The sequence below is a fragment of the Pan troglodytes genome, chromosome 17 (assembly GCF_028858775.2).
Source record: "Pan troglodytes isolate AG18354 chromosome 17, NHGRI_mPanTro3-v2.0_pri, whole genome shotgun sequence".
NCBI lineage: Eukaryota > Metazoa > Chordata > Mammalia > Primates > Hominidae > Pan > Pan troglodytes.
This window is the reverse complement of record NC_072415.2, coordinates 39,513,819-39,533,721: the sequence shown is the minus strand read 5'-3', so window position 1 is coordinate 39,533,721 and position 19,903 is coordinate 39,513,819.

The following is a 19,903-nucleotide window of genomic DNA, read 5'->3' as shown; positions in this document are numbered from 1 at the left end:
TTTATGACACATTTGATTGTGACAAAGATTTTGATGCCATGGTTTCCATCTTAAACTTAGCAATATTTCTAACAACAACTATTGCACCTTATTTAATATTTATTTGCTCTTTGTAATTATCAAAGAGAAGTCCAATATATGTATGCAATTAAAATATACACTAATATTCCCATCTTTCATATATAAGCATTAATGGGCTTGGCTTTTTTTTTTTTTTGAGACCGAGTTTCCCTCTTGTTAGCCAGGCTGGAGTGCAGTGGCACGATCTCGACTCACAGCAACCTCCGCCTCCCGGGTTCAAGCGATTCTTCTGCTTCAGCCTTCCAGAGTAGCTGGGATTACAGGCATGTGCCACCACGCCCAGCTAATTTTGGTCAGGCTGGTCTCAAACTCCAGACCTCAGATGATCCACATGCCTCTGCCTCCCAAAGTGCTGGGATTACAGGTGTGAGCCACTGAGCCCGGCAACTTTTTTAATAGGTAATTTTAACTGTAATTTGAATAGCTACATTTATCAGGGTGAAATTAAATTTGATGGGAATATCTGGGTCAAGAAATCCAATATAAACATAGAGACATTATTATAAATTGAATACATAATTAATGTATCAAATCATGCACATTTTATTTCATGCAATTGTTATACATGCACACATACATAATGCTTTACAAATATATATTTATGCTAAAATATATATGCATTTCTTCATGTTCAAAATAATATTGTGTTCGTTTTTGTATCTTCTTTCTTATTTTTATTGAGACATAACTGATGTAAATATTTTGGGGTACATGTAAAAATTGTTTCAAATTGTGTTATATTTTATTTTACTTTGTTTTTTTTTTTTAGAGACAAAATCTCTGGTCACCTGGGCTGGAGTGTAATGGTGCAGTCATAGCTCAGTGCAGCCTCAGAGTCCTGGACTCAAGCAATCCTCCCACTTCGGCCTCCCTAAGTGCTGGGATTACAGGCATGAGCCACCATGCCTAGCCACATGTGAAAATTTAATACATTCATATAATTTGTAAAAATCAAATTACTGTAATTAAGATATCTATCACCTTAAATATTTGTATTTTCTTTATGCTAGAAACATTCTCTGCTAATAATAAGGATGGTTTGGATTATTCTCTTCTAGTTATTTTGAAATAGCTAAAATAGTTTACAATATATTATTGCAAGCTGTAGTCCATCCTATTGATCTGTCAAACACTAGGTTTTATCATCCATTGGTGGACACTTAGGTTGATTCCATATCTTGGCTATTGTGAATAGTGCTGTAATAAACACTAGAGTGCAGGTATCTCCTTGATATGTTGATTTTCTTTCTTTTGGATATATACCCAGTAGTCGGATTGCTGAAGCATGTGGTATTTCTATTTTAATTTTTTAAGGAATCTTCATACTGTTCTCTGCTTGGCTGTACTAATTTACATTCCCACCAGCAGTGTATGGCAGTTCCCTTTTCTCTACATCCTCACCAGTATCTGTTACTGCCTGTCTTTGGATAAAAGCCATTTTAACTGGGTAAGATGATATCTTATTGTAGTTTTGATTTGCATTTCTCTGATGATTAATGACGTTGAGCATTTTTCATATGCCTGTTGGCCATTTGTATGCCTTCTTTTGAGAAATGTCTATTCAGAACTTTTTCGGATTTTTTAACTGGATTATTTATTTGTTATTGAGTTGCTTGAAATCTTTACATATTCTGGTTATTAATCTATTGTCAGATGAATCGTTTGCAAATATTTCTTCCTGTTCTGTGGGTTTTCTCCTTATTTTGTTGATTATTTTCTTTCATGTATAGAAGCTTTTCAGTTTTATATAATCCCATTTGTCTATTTTTGCTTTGGTTGCCTATGTTATTGAGCTCTAACTCTCCAAATCTTTGCACAAACCAATGCCCTGGAGCATTTCACCAATAATTTTTTTCTAGTAGATTCATAGTTTCAGGTCTTAGGTTTAAGTCTTTTATCCATTTTAATTTGATTTTTTTATGTGGTGAGAGATAGGGGTCTTGTTTCATTCTTCTGCATATGGATATCCAGTTTTCCCAGCATCACTTATTGAAAAAAAAAAACTGTTCTTTCCTCATTATATATTTCTAGTGCCTTTGTTAAAAATGAGTAGGCTGCAAGTGCATGGATGTAGTCTGGGTTTCTATCTCTTCCAGTGGTCTATGGGTCTGTTTTCATGTCATTATTATGTTGATTTGGTTACTATAGCTTTGTAGAGTATTTTGAAGTCAGTTTGTGTGATACCCCACCAGCTTTCCTCTTTTTGTTGTGGATTGCTTTGTCTATTCAAGATATTTTGTGGTTCCACATGAATTTTAGGATCTTTTTTTTCTATTGCTGTAAATATTGTCATTGATATTTTGATAGGGATTGCACTTAGTCTGTAAATCGCTTTGGTAGTATTGTCATTTTAACAATATTAATTCTTCTAATCCATGAGCATGAAATATCTCTCCATTTTGTGTGTCCTCTTCAATTTCTTTCATCAGTGTTTTATAGTTTTTCTTGTATGTAAGTTTCATGTATTTGGTTAAATTGATTCCCAGGTATTTTAAATTCCCATTGGCTATTTTAAGTGGGGATGCTTTCTTATTTCTTTTTCAGATTGGTCACTGTTGTGTATGTATATGGTGTGTGTATAAAATGGTGTATGTATACAAATATGTATAAAAATGCTACTGATTTTTGTATGTTCATTTTGTATACTAAAAATTTACTAAATTTGTTTATCAATTCTAAGAGTTTTTTTGGTAGAGTCTTCAGGTTTTTCAAAATATAAGATTATGTCATCTGCAAACAAAGCTAACTTGACTTCTTCCATTTTAATTTACATGTATTTTATTTGTTTCTTTTGTCTAATTGCTCTGCTTAGGAGTTATAGTACTATGTTTAATAAAAGTGGTTAAGGTAGGCATTTTTTTCTTGTTTCAGGTGTTAGTGGAAAGGCTTTCCATTTTTCCCCATTCAGTATGAAATTAGCTGTGGGCTTGTCGCATATGACATTTATCATATTACAGTATGTTCCTTCTATACCCAGTTGGTTGAAAGTTTTTACCAGGATGAGATGTTCATTTTTTTCAAATACTTTTTCAGATTGTATTTAAATGACCACACAAATTTTGTTCATGATTCTGTTGATGTGATATTTATGGCTTTGTTTATATTGAACCATCCTTGCATCACTGGGATTAATCCCATTTGATCATGCTGAATTTTTTTATTGTGTTGTTGAATTCTATTTGCTAGAATTTTGTTGAAGATTCTTGCATCTATATTCATCAGAGATATTGACCTGTAGTGTTTTTTGTTGCTGTTGTGTCTTTGTCTGGTTTTAGTATCAAGGTAATGCTGCCCTCAGAGAATGAGTTTAAAAGAGTTTCCCTCCCTATCAATCCATTGAACTACAATTCATCAGGAAATTTGAGTGGACCCAAGTATTTAAACTATATCATTTTTCCCCTGGCCCCTTCCAAATTTTATGTCCTTCTCATATTGCAAAATATAATCATGCCTTCCCGCAAAATATAATCATGCCTTCACAACAGTTCCTCAAAGTCTTAACTCATTCCAGAATTAAATCAAAAGTCCAAAGTCTCATCTAAGACAAGGCCAATCTCTTCCACCTATAAGCCTGTAAAATAAAAAACAAGTTGGTTACAAGATGCAATGGTAACATAGGTTAGCATTCTCATTCCAAAATGAATAAATTAGCCAATGGCTGACTTTAACTTGAAGCCCCATAGCACTGGCCAAAGCTTTCTTGGAATGATAAAGCAATATGAAGTTCCTCTTACTAAACCTTCCTTTCTTTCCACTTTTCTTTCACAGGTATCAAGCATACACTATAATTTCTGCATTCTCCTTTTTCCTCTCTCAATAAATGTTTTGCCATCTTATCTACAAAATATTTGTTTGTAGAACTGAACTAAAGCTGATACTGAAAATAGTCCAAAAAGACAGCAATAAAATAGTCTAAAGAAACTAGTCTAAAAAAACAGCAATAAAATGATGAGTAAGTTCTAGCTAACTCACTATATGATGGGTGAAGAGGACACCATGCTCACTGTCCTGAAAAGAAAGGAGTTATAGGCACCATGCAAGTTCAAAACCCAGCAGGGCAGCCATTACATCTTAAAACTCAAAAGTATCTTCTTTAACTCCATGTCCCACATCCAAGGCAAACTGATGCAAGAGACAGGCTCCCAAGGTCTTGGGCAGCTCTGTCTCTGTTGCTTTGCAGGATTCAGCCCAAAGCTGCTCTCACAGATTGTTGAGTCCCTGTGGCTTTTCCAGGTTCAGGGTGAAAGGTGCTGGTGGGCCTGCCATTCTTGGGTCTAGAAGGTGTTGATCCACTTCTCCCAGATCCACACAGTTCACCACTGGGGACTCTGTGTGGGGGATCCAACTCGACAATTCCCCTTGGCCCTTCCCTAGTAGAGGTTCTCTGTGGTGGCTCTATCCCTTAAGCAGGTTTCTGCCTGGGCGCCCAGGCTTTTCTATATATCCTTTGAAATCTAGGCAGATGCTTTGCCAGGAATCTATCACTTTTGCATTCTGTGCACCTGCAGGCTTAACAATACACACAAACTGCCAAGGCTTATGACTTGTGCCCTCCAGAGTGGCAGCCCAAGCTGTAACTCTGGCCCTTTGATCTGAGGCTGGCACCAGAATGGCTGAGATGTTGGAAGCAGTGTCCTGAGGCTGCCTAGGACAGCAGGGTCCTTGGCCTAACATATGAAACCATTATTTCCTTCTAAGCCTATGGGTCTGTGATGGGAGGGTCTGCTGTGAAAGCCTCTGAAAAGCCTTGGAGACCATTTCCCCATTCTCTTTGCTATTAACACTTGCATCTTTTTTAGTTATGCAAATTTCTCTAGCAAGTTGTTGCTCTGCAGCTCGCTTGGATCCCTCTGCCAAAAAAGCTTTTTCTTTCTCTGACACATGGCAAGACTGCAAATGTTTGAAATTTTATGCTCTGCTTCCTTTTTAAATATAATATAAATTCGAATTTTTAGTCATTTTTTAGTGCAGCTAAGCTCTTTGCTAAGGTATAGAACACATGAACTTTGTTCCAGTTCCCAATTTCCTCATTTTCATCTGAGACTTTGTCAACCTGGAGTTCACTGTCTATATCACTGTCAGCATTTCAGTCACAATTATTTAACTAGTCTCTAAGAAGTTCCAAACGTTCCCTCATCTTCTTTCTGTCTTCTTCTGAGCCCTACAAACTCTTCCAAACTCGGTCGTTTGCCCAGTTTCAAAGTTACTTTCATATTTTCAGGTATCCTTATAGCAATTCTCTACTCCTGGTACAAATTATCTGTATTAGGCCATTCTTGCATTGCTATAAAGAAATACCTGAGATGGGGTAATTTGTAAAGAAAAGGGGTTTATTGACTCACAGTTCTGCAGGTTTTATAGGAAGCATGGTGCTTGTATCTATCTGTCTTCTAGGGAGGCTTCAGGAAGCTTCCATTCATGGTGAAAGGTGAATGGGGAGCAGGCATGTAACATGGTGAAAGCAGGATAAGAGACAGAGAGAATGGGGGTAGGTGCCACACACTATTAAAAGACCAGATCGCAAGAGAACTCACTATCACTGAGACAGCATAGAGCCATGAGGGATCTGCCCCCATGATCCAAACTCCTCCTACCAGGCTCAACCTCCAGCACCGGGGATTACAATTCAACAGGAGATTTGTGTGAAGACAAATATCCAAACTATATCAGCTAGGATGTCTTGATTGATTCTTCTGAGGTAGTTGGCCCTAGAGAGCCCCTCAAATTTTCAAACTGCTAAAGAAAAATATATGTCAACTTATAATTATACTTTCTGATATGGTTTGGCTCTGTTTCCCCACTCAAGTGTCATCTTGAATTGTACTCCCATAATTCCCATGTATTGTGTGAGGGATCTGGTGTAAGATAATTGAAACATGGGGGCAGTTTCCCTCATACTGTTATCATGGTAGTGAATAAATCTCATAAGATCTGATGGTTTTATCAGGGGTTTCCACTTTTGCATTGTCCTCATTCTCTCTTTGCCTGCTGCCACCCATGTAAAATGGGACTTGCTCCTCCTTGCCTTCTACCATGATTGTGAGGCTTCCCCAGCCATGTGGAACTGTAGGTCCAATTAAACCTCTTTCTTTTGTAAATTGCCCACTGTCAGGTATGTCTTTATCAGTGGCGTGAAAATGAACTGATACATTAAACTGGTACCGGTAAATTGGGGAGCTGCTGAGAAGATACTTGAAAATGTGAAAGTGACTTTGGAACTGGGTGAGAGGAACTGGGTAACTGCTGGAACAGTTTGGAGAGCTCAGAAGACAGGAAAATGGGGAAAACTTTGGAACTTCCTAGAGACTTTTTGAATGGCTTGCCCAAAATGTTGATAGCGATATGGACAATAAGATCCAGGCTGTGGTAGACTCAGACAGAGATGGGGAACTTGTTGGGAACTGGAGCAAAGATGATTTAGCAAAGAGATTGGCAGCATTTGCCCTGCCCTAGAGAATTGTGGAACTTTGAACTTTAGAGAGATTATTTAGGGTATCTGATGGAAGAAATTTCTAAGCAAGAAACATTCAAGAGGTGACTTGGGTGCTGTTGAAAGCATTCGTTTTTAAAAGAGAAAGAGAGCATAAAAGTTTGAAAAATTTGCAGCCTGACAATCTGATAGAAAAGAAAAACCCATTTTCTGAGGAGAAATACAAGCCCACTGCAGAAATGTGTATAAGTAACAAGGAGCCAAATGTAAATCCCCAAGACAATGAGGAAAATGTCTCCAGGGCATGTCAGAGGTCTTCATGGCAGCCCTTCCCATCACAGGTCTGGAGGCCTAGGAGGAAAAAGTAGCTTTATGGGCCAGGCCCAAGGTCTCCGAGCTGTGTGCAGCCTAGGGACTTGGTGCCCTGTGTCTCAGCCGCTCTAGTCATGACTACAGGGGGCCAAGGTAGAGCTCAGGCTGTGGCTTCAGATGGTGCAAGCCCAAAGTGTGTCCAGAATTGGTGGGTTCTTGGTCTCACTGACTTCAAGAATGAAGCCACGGACCCTCGCGGTGAGTGTTACAGCTCTTAAGGTGGCGCGTCTGGAGTCTGTCCCTTCTGATGTCCAGATGTGTTCGGAGTTTCTTCCTTCTGGTGGGTTCGTGGTTTCGCTGGCTCAGGAGTGAAGCTGCAGACCTTCGCGGTGAGTGTTACAGCTCTTAAGGTAGCGCGTCTGGAGTTGTTCGTTCCTCCCGGTGGGCTCGTGGCCTTGCTGGGCTCAGGAGTGAAGCTGCAGATCTTTGCGGTGAGTGTTACAGCTCATAAAAGCAGCGTGGACCCAAACAGTGAGCAGTAGCAAGATTTATTGCAAAGAGCAAAAGAACAAAGCTTCCACAGTATGGAAGGGGACCCCAGCGGGTTGCCAATGCTGATTCGGGCAGCCTGCTTTTATTCTCTTATCTGGCCCCACCCACATCCTGCTGATTGGTAGAGCCAAGTGGCCTGTTTTATCAGGGCGCTGATTGGTGCGTTTACAATCCCTGAGCTAGATACAAAGGTTCTCCACGTCCCCATCGGATTAGTTAGATACAGAGTTTCCACACACAGGTTCTCCAAGGCCCCACCAGAGCAGCTAGATACAGAGTGTCGATTGGTGCACTCACAAACCTTGAGCTAAACACAGGGTGCTGATTGGTGTATTTACAATCCCTGAGCTAGATACAAAGACTCTCCACATCCCCACCAGACTCAGGAGCCCAGCTGGCTTCACCTAGTGGATCCCACACCGGGGCTGCAGGTGGAGCTGCCTGCCAGTCCTGCGCCGTGTGCTCGCATTCTTCAGCCCTTGGGTGGTCGATGGGACTGGGCGCCGTGGAGCGGGGGGGGCACTCGTCGGGGAGGCTCGGGTGGCACAGGAGCCCATGGAGTGGGTGGGAGGCTCAGGCATGGCAGGCTGCAGGTCCTGAGCCCTGCCCCATGGGAACGCAGCCAAGGCCCTGCGAGAAATCGAGCGCAGCGCTGGTGGGCCAGCACTGCTGGGGGACTCAGTACACCCTCCGCAGCCACTGGCCCGGGTGCTAAGTCCCCCATTGCCTGGGGCCAGCAGGGCTGGCTGGCTGCTCCGAGTGCAGGGCCCACCAAGCCCACGCCCACCCGGAACTCCAGCTGTCCCGCAAGTGCCACACACAGCCCTGGTTCCCGCTGGTGCCTCTCCCTCCACACCTCCCTGCAAGCTGAGGGAGTGGGCTCTGGCCTTGGCCAGCCCAGAAAGGGGCTCCCACAGTGCAGTGGGGGACTGAAGGGCTCCTCAAATGCCACCAAAGTGGGAGCCCAGGCAGGGGAGGTGCCAAGAGCAAGCAAGGGCTCTGAGGACTACCAGCACTCTGTCACCTCTCAAAAGCATTGGCAGATTCCATGTGGTGTTGAGCCTGCAGGTGCACAGAAGTCAAGAATTGAGGTTTGAGAATCTCCACCTAGATTTTAGAAGATGTATGGAAATGCTGGATGCCCAGGCAGAAGTTTGCTGCAGGGGTGGGGCACTCATGGAGACCCTCTGCTAGGGCAGTGCTGAAGGGAAATGTGAGATCAGAGCCTCCACACAGAGTCCCTACCAAGGCACTGCATAGTAGAGCTGTGAGAAGAAGGCCACTGTCCTCCAGACCCCAGAATGATAGCTCCATGGACAGCTTAAGCTGTGCACCTGGAAATGCTGCAGACACTCAATGCCAACCCACAAAAACAACAGATAGAGGGGCTGTACCCTGCAAAGTCACAGTGGTGGAACTGCCCAAGTCCATGAGAACCCACCTCTTGTATCAGCATGACATGGATGTGAGACCTGGAGTCAAAGGAAATCATTTTGGAGCTTTAACATTTGACTGTCCCACTGGATTTCAGACTTGCATGGGGCTTGTAGCCCCTTTGGCCAATTTCTTTCATTTGGAACAGTTCTATTTACCCATTGTCTGTACTACCATTGTATCTAGGAAGTAAGTAGCATGCTTTTGATTTTACAGGTTCATAGGTGGAAGGGACTTGCCTTGTCTCAAATGAAACTTTGGGCTGTTGACTTTTGAGTTAATGCTGAAATAAGTTGACTTTAAGGGACCGTTGGGAAGGCATGACTGATTTTGAAGTGTGAGGACATGAGATTTGGCAGGAGCCAGGGGAGGAATAATATGGTTGGCTTTGTGTCTCCACTCAAATCTAATCTTGAATTGTACTCCCATAATTACCATGTGCTGTGGGAGGACCCTGGTGGAAGATAATTGAATCATGGGGGCAGTTTCCCTCCTACTGTTCTCTTGGTAGTGAATAATTCTCACAAGATAAGGTGGTTTTATCCGTTGTTTCCACTTTTTGCCTTCTTTCTGCCTGCTGCCATCCATGTAAGATGAGACTGGCTCCTCCTTGCCTTCAGCCATGATTGTGAGGCTTTCCCGGCCATGTGGAACTGTAAGTCCAATTAAACCTCTTTCTTTTGTAAATTGCCCAGTCTCTGGTATGTCTTTATCAGCAGTGTGAAAATCTACTAATACACTCTCTTATAAAATTGTTATAAATGAAGTAAAATAAGAGACACAATTAGTTAATTGCGAATATCCTTTTGCCAAAACAAAAGAAAAATCTAAATAGTAGACTTCGGTCAAAATAAAAATGAAGGTAAGTACAAATATGATGATAATGTAATTAATAAAAGATATTGATATTTTAATATCATAGTAGATATTTAAAATAACAAAAGTTGCAAAACAAATTTATACAATAGTAATGTAGAATAGAGCATGTTTTTTAAAGTGTTAAGCTATTAGGGATTTTTTTTGTTGTTCTGGTGGTAGATTGAAGTACTGATGGATATTATACTTTGGTAGGCAAATTTATATTTTAAAATGTTATTATACTTCTAAAGGAACCACCTAAAACAAGAGAGGTAAAATCTGTAGAGTTTATGTAATTAAAGGAAATAAGAAAAATAAAAACCTATCTGTGTACCATGAATAGAAAAAAATTTTTAAAAAAGCTTAACAAATGCGCAATACAAGGAGTTAGAAATAAATTAAAATTAATTTATGGTAAATACCTATACAGAGATTATCTCATTGGATATAAAAATCCTGCTATATGCTACTTATAATAGTTAAATGGAAAGAACAACTTCATATGCAGACAATTCATGGTCTATAATACACCAAAAAAACCCAAGCATCATCATTCTGTAGACTGATTCTTTACATCATTGAGCCTTGACTTTTCTTCTCCTCAAAGTAGTGATAATAATACTCATGTTGAAGTTTCCTTGTAAGGATCAATTATCATGTATTTAAAACACAGTGCCTAGTTCTGATTAGGAACCTCCATAAACAGTTGTAATAAGAATATTGTATTTCTTTAAAAAGTTAACATAATTCAGAATTGGAGTAATAATTCATCTTACCACTGCTCATTTTCTGTTTAAGTGGATTAATGAAGGCCTAATTTAATTTGGTTGAATATATATTTTTAAATCTAATTTTGTTCAGAGGAACTGATTAACTTTGATAGAAACGTTAACCTTCAGGGTTGGACAGTTTATCACAGAAAAAATTATTTATGGCCTTGCCAAAAACTAAACAACAACACGCTGCTAATTATGTATTTAGTAGCCCTTGAACACACAATAGCTCACGTTTGGTATGTGGCAATGCTTTGTCAGAGAAGAAATCAATGGAAATTAAAGAATTTTGTTCACTTTGAGTTATTAAATGTCACAGTCTAAGGACTATAGTTTAATCTCTAGAATAATAAATGTTGTATTTTGTTCCTATGTTTTTCCTGGAATAATCCCTTATTTACATACTTTAAATAATACTTTCTTTCTACTGAATGATTTCTTTGTTTCTTTTAAGATTTTATTTCTTCTTCTCATTGGATATTAGGCTTAGTTATTAGTATTTTCTCTTAAACCTTTTAAACTTAATGGGTTTAATGTGACAGAGCTTCAGAAATAGGTTTTCTATGAAAACAGTTTATAAAAAAGTTTTATTATTTCACTCTATTTCAGGCGCTACATACATGATGTCTACGCCTCTGTAAAAAGAAAGAAGAAAAGAATAGATAACTGAGTAATACTGGCCCCTGAAGCTGACTTTTTATTTTCTGCATTTTTCTTGCTTTCAAATTAGTTTTATAAGTATTACATAAATAATAGAATAATATTAATAAACATTTTAAATTACTAACAATCTGGAACTGTAGAATGCATTGTGTTGCCAACACTTGAATTTAATGCTTATTTTCACAAGTCCAAAATTGGTCTGATCAAACTTGGTCTAATCGCCTAAATTATAAGGTATATTGCCAGATTATTTTCCTCTACCTTTTCTCTAAGATGGCCTCTGGTTTTGTAGATGAGAGGGTTCCATGATCTCTTGGCACTGAAGATAAAACAGGCAACTAGAAAATGTTAATGTCCTTCCCATAGGAATTCTTTTTTTTTTTTTTTTTTTTTTTGAGACTGAGTCTGGCTCTGTCGCCCAGGCTGGAATGCAGTGGCACTATCTCGGCTCACTGCAAGCTCCACCTCCCGGGTTCATGCCATTCTCCAGTCTCAGCCTCCCAAGTAGCTGGGACTACAGGCACTCGCCACCACGCCCGGCTAATATTTTGTATTTTTAGTAGAGACGGGGTTTCACAGTGTTAGCCAGGATGGTCTCGATCTCCTGACCTCGTGATCAGCTCGTCTTGGCCTCCCGAAGTGCTGGGATTACAGGCGTGAGCCACCGTGCCTGGCCAGGAATTCTTGTTAAGGCAAAACCTTACCACCTGCCTGCCTGAGATTTCGCCTTCCTCTCCCTGTATGGATCTTCCACTGTGTCATTTCCTTCTCCTTTACTAGATAACATACCACTACCTTCTTTCTTTCTTGGAACTACAGTGGTTGACTAGGTGTGTTGAGAGAAAATCTAGGTAACTGAAAAAGAATCACACAGAGGTCAAAATTACCACACCAGTTATCACCATGCATGTCTAGGGAAGAATACTATTATTTGTACGAAAACTGAGTACACTCAATTCTGCTTTATTACAAAGGGAATACATGGAAAACCACCATGAAAGCAACATCTTTTCTAGTCATTCTAAACTTGCTTAAAATTTAAAAGGAAAAAAGGAATACAGAAATTTAAAAATTGCTTCCCCTTCTTCAATGGAGTTACACTGTAGATAGATGACCTACTGGTTAGCAGAGAATATCTAGAAGGCTTAGTTCAGAGATGGAAAGGAATCTGGAAAGCTGAACTTCTCTACAAACAGTAGCAGAAGATTTATGCTTCTTACCAAAACCTGAAAGGCAGAGACTTGAAAAATCAAGAGTTATAGATTGTTTAAAGAATATAAGAGTACCAAACAAGATAGTAGTGTAAAATCCACATCATTTTGAACATTCTTCAAGGACTGTTGCACACAAAAATGAGTGAGCCTTTAGAAAGTGAAGCTAATATACAACACATGTATCTTAAGAGTTGTATAGTGGAAAATTAGATGATTCATTCCAGAAAATAATTCAGTGCCTGTGTTGCTAGAAAAATGTAAGCCATTCCCAAGTCTTTGAATCCTGAAAAAAATCAAAAGAACACAGAATATGCATTAGAGAGAGTACAGGCTTTGAATCTCAAAGTAGTGGAAACCACTGGAGACATCTAAGAAAAATGTGTATTAAGATAAATGTCCTTATTTTGGTAACAAGAGAAACAAAATGTGTAATAAATTTCTCAAATAAAGTTTTATTTGTGACTCTGTTTTTCAAGAATTCAGGTACCAGGGTAGACCTATAAAGCAAATCTCCTGAATAGGATGTTTGATTTTTACTGAAAACTGGCTTGAAGGCCATAACAGCTCCTTTCCTGGCTTTTAGAGTGATGAGAAAAGGGAAGTGATTCCAAAAAGGAGGGAAACAAATGCAAGGTAGCATATTGCAGAGCTGCCTACAGCTTCTCAGGAAATCGTTGCTGATTGAGTGGAAATTGGAGACATTCATAGAGAGACTTCTGGAATCATTGTGAATAAGAACATTTGATCACAAAGAGGAAGGATGATAGGCAATTTATCTACTGGAACCTTTCAGTTTATCTTCCACTGGTATTCCATGGAACGTGAACCTGCTAAACCACAGTTTCATTAATGGTTGCCTGGATTAATTGCTAAATATGATATTCAAGGATAGTTTAGTGTATTCACATTGACAATAGTTCTACATGTTGGTTCATATCTGTCCATCTGATGTCTATGCAACTTTGCCTACAGAAGTTAATGTAATGTGTGCTGGTCAATGACATGGGTATTAATCATTATGTAAGGTTTGTGGCAGTCTAGGAATCTACTGCAATGTTTAAAACAGTCTTCACAGGGCTGATAGTTATGATAAAGTTTATAGTTACAGTGAAGATTTCATGTTTCTGGAGAGACATATGAACTAAGATTATCAAAGATTATAATAAGCAAAATGAGATAAGAAGAATCAAAATCAAGGCCTCAAAAAAATATTTGCGCACCCATGCACATATAAGTATTATTTATAGTAGACAAAAGATGTAAACAACTCAAGTGTTCATAGGAGGTGAATGGATAAACAAAACATGGTATATTCACACAATGTAATAATATTATTCAGTCTTAAAAAATATCTGGCACATGAAACATGGAGAACCTTGATGACATTATACGAACCAAAATAAGTCTGACACAAAAGGAAAAATGATACGAGGTTTCTGGAGTACTCAAACTCATAGAGGCAGAGAATATAATAGTGGTTTCCGGGGTCTTCGGCGACAAGGAAATTGGAATTATGGCTCTATGGGCATAGAGTTTCAGTTTGACAAGCTAAAAAACTTCTGGAGATGGATGGTGGTGATGATTGCACAACAATGTGTCCTTAATGCCACAGTTTATACTCTTTAAAATGGTTAAAATGCTAAATTTCCTGTTATGTATATTTTCCCATAATAAAAAAGGTATCATCCAAATTTGAAATGGGAAGGTAGGTTTGAGAAAATATGTTTTGAAAAAAAATATTTAATTAAAAATATTGATTTGATGTATGTAGCATATCCACCCTGTGTTATGCACTTTAGATGAAATAGGAGTGTGTTACTAATTAGCTATGAATTAGCTCATCAATTACTCTACCTTACCTTCTTCTGGATCAGTGAATTCCAAGATTTCTTGCACCTTCAAACACATGTTACATCTCTGACAATATTCATAACTTGCTCAAACAGTTTGGAATATTCACTCAAATTACATCCAGGCACCTTATTATGAAAACTAAAAGCCACCCATATCCTGTTCCAACTTGTTTTCCCTACATCTACTAATTCACTGCCAAGGTCTAGCCTTGGCACTTACCATTCTCTAAAGACATCTTGCTGCATTAGTAGTCTTTGTTCAGGGAGTTTCCAAATCCTTGCACTAGGAAGTACCCAGTAAAAATGTTTAATTACTTTGAAAAATGAGTGATATATGTATTTTACTATTTATGACTTTGAATAATTTTCTAGTTTTTATTTTTCTAATACTCACTTTACTATAAAATTGAATTGAGAATAGAACTTCGTAGAAGTGAATTATTTTAAGGCAACTATGAAGAGTCTCTAGAATAACTACTGACACAATTTATTTTGATTTTAAAATAAATCAGGGCTAGAAGCCTAATGAGAAATAAAAATGAGTAGAAGTAAAATTAGTCAGTCCTTTTTCTTTCTCTTTGTTGTGATAGAATATCATATTTGGGAAATAGAATAGTAGTTGGGTATAAAGCTACTGTGGTTTCTCCAGTTCATATAAGAAGAGGAAATGAAAAGCTGGATGTTGAAGTTGGGGGTAATAATACATGTGGAATAAACCAATGAAAATTTTATGGACTATTAGTCTGTCACATTTTAGACAACTTATTTGATTTAATTTGTGAAAACATAGTTCAGTTGAAAGTGCACAATATTTATGTAGTTATATTTAAAAAGAATCTTAAGGACTATAATTATAGAGTCCTATAATAATAATTCAATGTCTCAAATTTAGCTTAGTAGGATAGGTGCAGTTATGTGAGAGCACTGGCACTGATATAACATGTTTCAGAAAAAAAACAATAATCCTAAGAAAAAATTAATTTATAAAAAAATTAAAACGAAGGCTGAAATGTAGTGATTTAAACGAAAATTATTACTATTATTATTATTATTATTTTGAGATGGAGTTTCGCTCCTGCTGCCCAGGCTGGAGTGCAATGGTGCAATCTCAGCTCACTGCAGCCTCCGCCTCCTGGGTTCAAGTGATTCTCCTACCTCAGCCTCCTGAGGAGCTGGGATTACTAAGTCCTAGGATTTACTTTTTGTTAGATTGAGTGAGAATTATAAAATAAGAAGAATGTCATGCCTGTAATCCCAGTACTTTGGGAGGCCGAGGCGGGCGGATCACGAGGTCGGGAGATCAAGACCATCCTGGCTAATGTGGTGAAACCCCATCTCTACTAAAAGCACAAAAAACTAGCCAGGTGTGGTAGCACGTGTCTGTAGTCCCAGCTACTCGGTAGGCTGAGGCAGGAGAATTGCTTGAACCCGGAGGCAGAGGTTGGTTGCAGTGAGCCGAGACTGCACCACTGCACTCCAGCCTATGTGACAGAGCGAGACTCTTTCTCAAAAAGGAAATAAAATAAGTAAATAAGAAGAATGAATCAACATGGTATAGCTCTTAAAACCACATCTCTTTCAATTACTAAAAAAATGACAGGAAGAAGTTACTGATGACAAGTTCCCGTTGTTTAATATTCCCAAGTTTACATTAACAGTTTTTTAAATATTATTAGGCAGATTATATAGTTCTGCAAAATCCATGTGATAGAACAGCATCTGAATAAAGAAGTATTAGTCCTGAGGTGCTGTAAAATCTTTTCTTGTTAATATACTCTGAGGATGGTTTTAGAATCCAAGTTTACTTGTGCTTATCTAAAGCTTCCGATCTCAAGGCTAATGAAGAGATTCTGATAGCTTTTCTGCAATGTCAGTTGAGAGCTTTAATGACTAGAGATTAATCATTTCCAAGGCAGCAATCTTTAGGGACTTCCACCCCATAAAGGATAGAAAAAGTACTGGCAAAAATTTATACCAGCAAATAGAAACAAACAAACAAAAACAAAAAAAACAAGGGAAGAACACTTCTGCTTCTTCATAAAATTGCAGCAGAAGAGTCTAGATTTAGTGGTGCATTCACCTAATTAAGAAGGCCAGGATTTTCATTTTCTTCTCAATGTAAATCACTATTGAGAAAAGGATCTGCCACCTCTGATATTTCCTGGGCAATAAATTTAAATGAATTAATCATTCTGCTTATTCAGAAATTCCGAAGAGTCGATAGGCACTTGCCAATGGCCCGTAGAATTCCTGGCTCATTCTTTTTAGGTGCCAGAGGAGATTCGAGAGGCTGTAAAATGATTTAAACAGAAATTAAAAAAAATTATTCCAGCCTTATTTTGCCTACTTTTCACTTCTAATCAAACATGAATTATAATATTACATATACATAATTGTACAATAACATTCATGTAAAGTGTTCTTTGTGCTTAAAGTTTGTATGATCACCATGAATTTGAACTGTGTATGAATCTGAATTTAATTTTGAGTAGAAACTTTTTAGAATTCTGATATATTATTGAGCAAGCCAAGTCCCTTAAAATAGAGTGTCATATCATTTATCATTTAAACAAGGCTATTTTTGACAGTGAAAAAAGGCATGAACAATAATTAGGTCCAACTACAGATATAAAACAGGCAGTCTAAGACCAACTGGGACATGTGCTTACCATATTTAAAACTAAAGTATTAGTAAATATGCATTATATGAGTATTGGCAGGATTTGATCCGATTCCTCAAAAACATTTTTATTGAAGTATAAGCTATGCTGCCATAACAAAGAGGGCAAAAGTATGGAGACGCATATCAGCCCAGAGGAAGGCAAGTGGTCCGGGATATCCAGGGTGATCTACTTTTCTGCTAATACTCCCCATTTTTTTTTTTTTTTTTTTTTTTTTTTGTCTACCTGGTTAAATGTGACTCACCAGCAGCATAACGATGTTACAGACTGTGAAATGGGCGAAAAGGAGCTTACCTTTTAAAGAAGTGGCAAAAATTCGCATATTTAATTTATACTTTCATTTAGATGGAGAGAACTTAGTCACATTGCCAAAAGTATCCAGCTAGTTATCTGACATGCTACTATGCAGATGTGGGTCTTGGGATATTCTATCCCTAGAAGAATGGGTCTCTTTCCCCACAACAGCACTTCTGGAAGAGGAAATACTGAAAATTATCATCTGGATTCCATGGAATGCTTTTTAAATTGTGTATTGTGAGCGCCATGCTTGACATTTCCTAACAAAATATTTGAGGGTGGGAATCAGAAATAGATGTTTGTCAACAAACTCAGGAACTTATTATGCACACTATAGTTTGCAAATTACTTCAAATAAATATTATATGATTGAGAGTATAATTTTAGAATAATTGTTACATTTCACAGCTACTTTTATTTAAACAAAAGACAATTTCTTTACATTTTTATTTGCAAAAGTACTATGTTTTTATATTGTATGTAATTATTCACCTACACATAAATAAATAAAATGAGTTAAATTAACCTATAATACTCTCCTTATGAGCCAACTTTTTTTTTACTATATGTCTGAAACAAAACGTGCTAAACAGTGTGGCTTAAAGTGGGAGTTTCAACATAATTACTTTAAAATACCATGTAGTTTCGCCTGGTACTAAGATTAGGCATCTACTATTGCGTGAGGCAAATATTGCACATCAAAAGTTGCCCTTGAATATATCAGATTATATTGTATTGGATTATAACCCAAAACATAAAGAAGATGTCACGATTGAATCCATTATGTTATAAATAAATGATTGAACAAATAAGTAAATGACAGAGAATGGACAAATCTCTCCTGCAGAAGAATTTCAAATAATTTATACAGATACTCGTCCCTCAAGTAGGTGGAACAACCCAGGAGGCGTGACAACCAAATATATTATTTTGGGTAGGATACTGGGCCAATAAAAGAACACTGGGTAAAAACTAAGGAAATCTGAATGCAGTATAAATTTTGATTAATATAATCTACCAATATTGGTTCATTAATTGTGACAAAAATACCACACTTCTGTAAGATGTTATTTTATTAAATTCTTATAAGTTTATACTTCCTTGGCATCTATTTTAAATACAAGTTTAACTTTCTCATACAGAAGCAGAGCTCAGTCACCCTTGACACAGTTTCCAGTTCTATATCATATCCAAATGGCTCAAGCCAGTGGCCAGAGTGGCCACAGATAAGAACTTAGAGGCATCTGTTCCGCCTGGCTGACTGGGCTCCCTACTTTCCTGCCTCTTCTTTTAAGCAGACCATTTAGGTATTTGCTTATGAACTTAAAGTGACCCACACCCTATTTCCTCATATATACTGCTATTTGCTCCTCTCCCTGACCCTCACCTCGTTTCCCTCTCTCTCCTTGCCTAGAATCTGTACCTTAAAAGATCTTTGAACTCATTTCCTACTGTGGCGCTGTATTGAATTTGTGCCTTTCATGTGAAGAACCAGGGGCTACTCCAGGCTAGATTTCCCCATGATGCCAGGAGAGAAAAAACAGTCAGGCTCCCAGCAACAGAACAATGGGCAGGCAAGCAAAAACCGCACACAGGTCAGAGAAGAGCCAAAAGGGTGTCCGCCAATAGAAACAACTTTCCTGTCTCAGCGACCCCCTGGCTGTGGGTCAGACAACTAGTTATCAGGCCATCTGCCAGGTAAAACATGTGTTGCATAAGAGGCACACTGCAAACACCCACCTCCAGTTCCCCTTCTTCTCCTTTTAGGGCAGGGCTGTTAGTCGGTCTGGCACTGAAACTCCAATTAAGCTGTGGATGCTCAAGAGTCAACAATAGTAGAAACTGTGAGGGGAGATGTGTGGAGTATATGAAAACCCTCTACTATCTTCACATTTCTGTAAATCTAAAACTATTCTACAATTATAACTTAATTAAAGCGAATGAGCCTCGACAACTATTTCTTCAGTTGAACTTAAAAAAAAAAAAAGATTGGCATAAGCCGAAGAGATATGTTCTACAAATAGTATGCTTATTAAAACTTTGAATGCTTATTTTCTATTAAGATATGACTTTGCCTTGTGAAACACAATAGATCTGAGAACACCGAGGACTGGGTATATGTAAGTCACCTCATCATAATCACTAGAAGGCAAAAGGGCTTTTCCCAGGGCTATAATATTCCTTTTTTTTTTTCTTTTTTCATGGAATTCAAGAGTTACTGTAAATTAAAGACCTGCACAATATGACAGTACTGTTGTTTAGGAGTTATTAAGAAATTACTTTAGGCAGATAGAGAGGAAAAGGGGTCCGTGGAAAGTTGTTTCTTTTAAAGCAGCTCCAGAAACGTTTCTGTTTAGCAGGAAAACCCTAGTTCTTAGAGACTGGCCGGCAACCTTTGATATGCAAACGCAGACCATTAGAAACTGTGTCCGCCCAAATATGGCGATTTCCGCCCTCTTCCTCTTGCCCTTGCCCTCGCCCTCATGTGTGCCTGGCAACATGGCTGCCCCCACATGTCCCCACATGTGTAGGACAACATGGCGCCCTTCATTTACATATTAAAAGGCTACTGTGAGAGGGCCAGTTTTTTTATGGGCTACCTGAGTGAGATGCCTGGTCAAACCAATCTCCTGAGCCCTATGCAAATCAGACACCACCTCCTCCATCCTCTTCATAGAAGCAGTCACCTTTACCTGTACTAGGGATTTCCTCTTTCCACTTTGGAGCCCTCCTCCCTCTGTCTGTGTACAGGTGA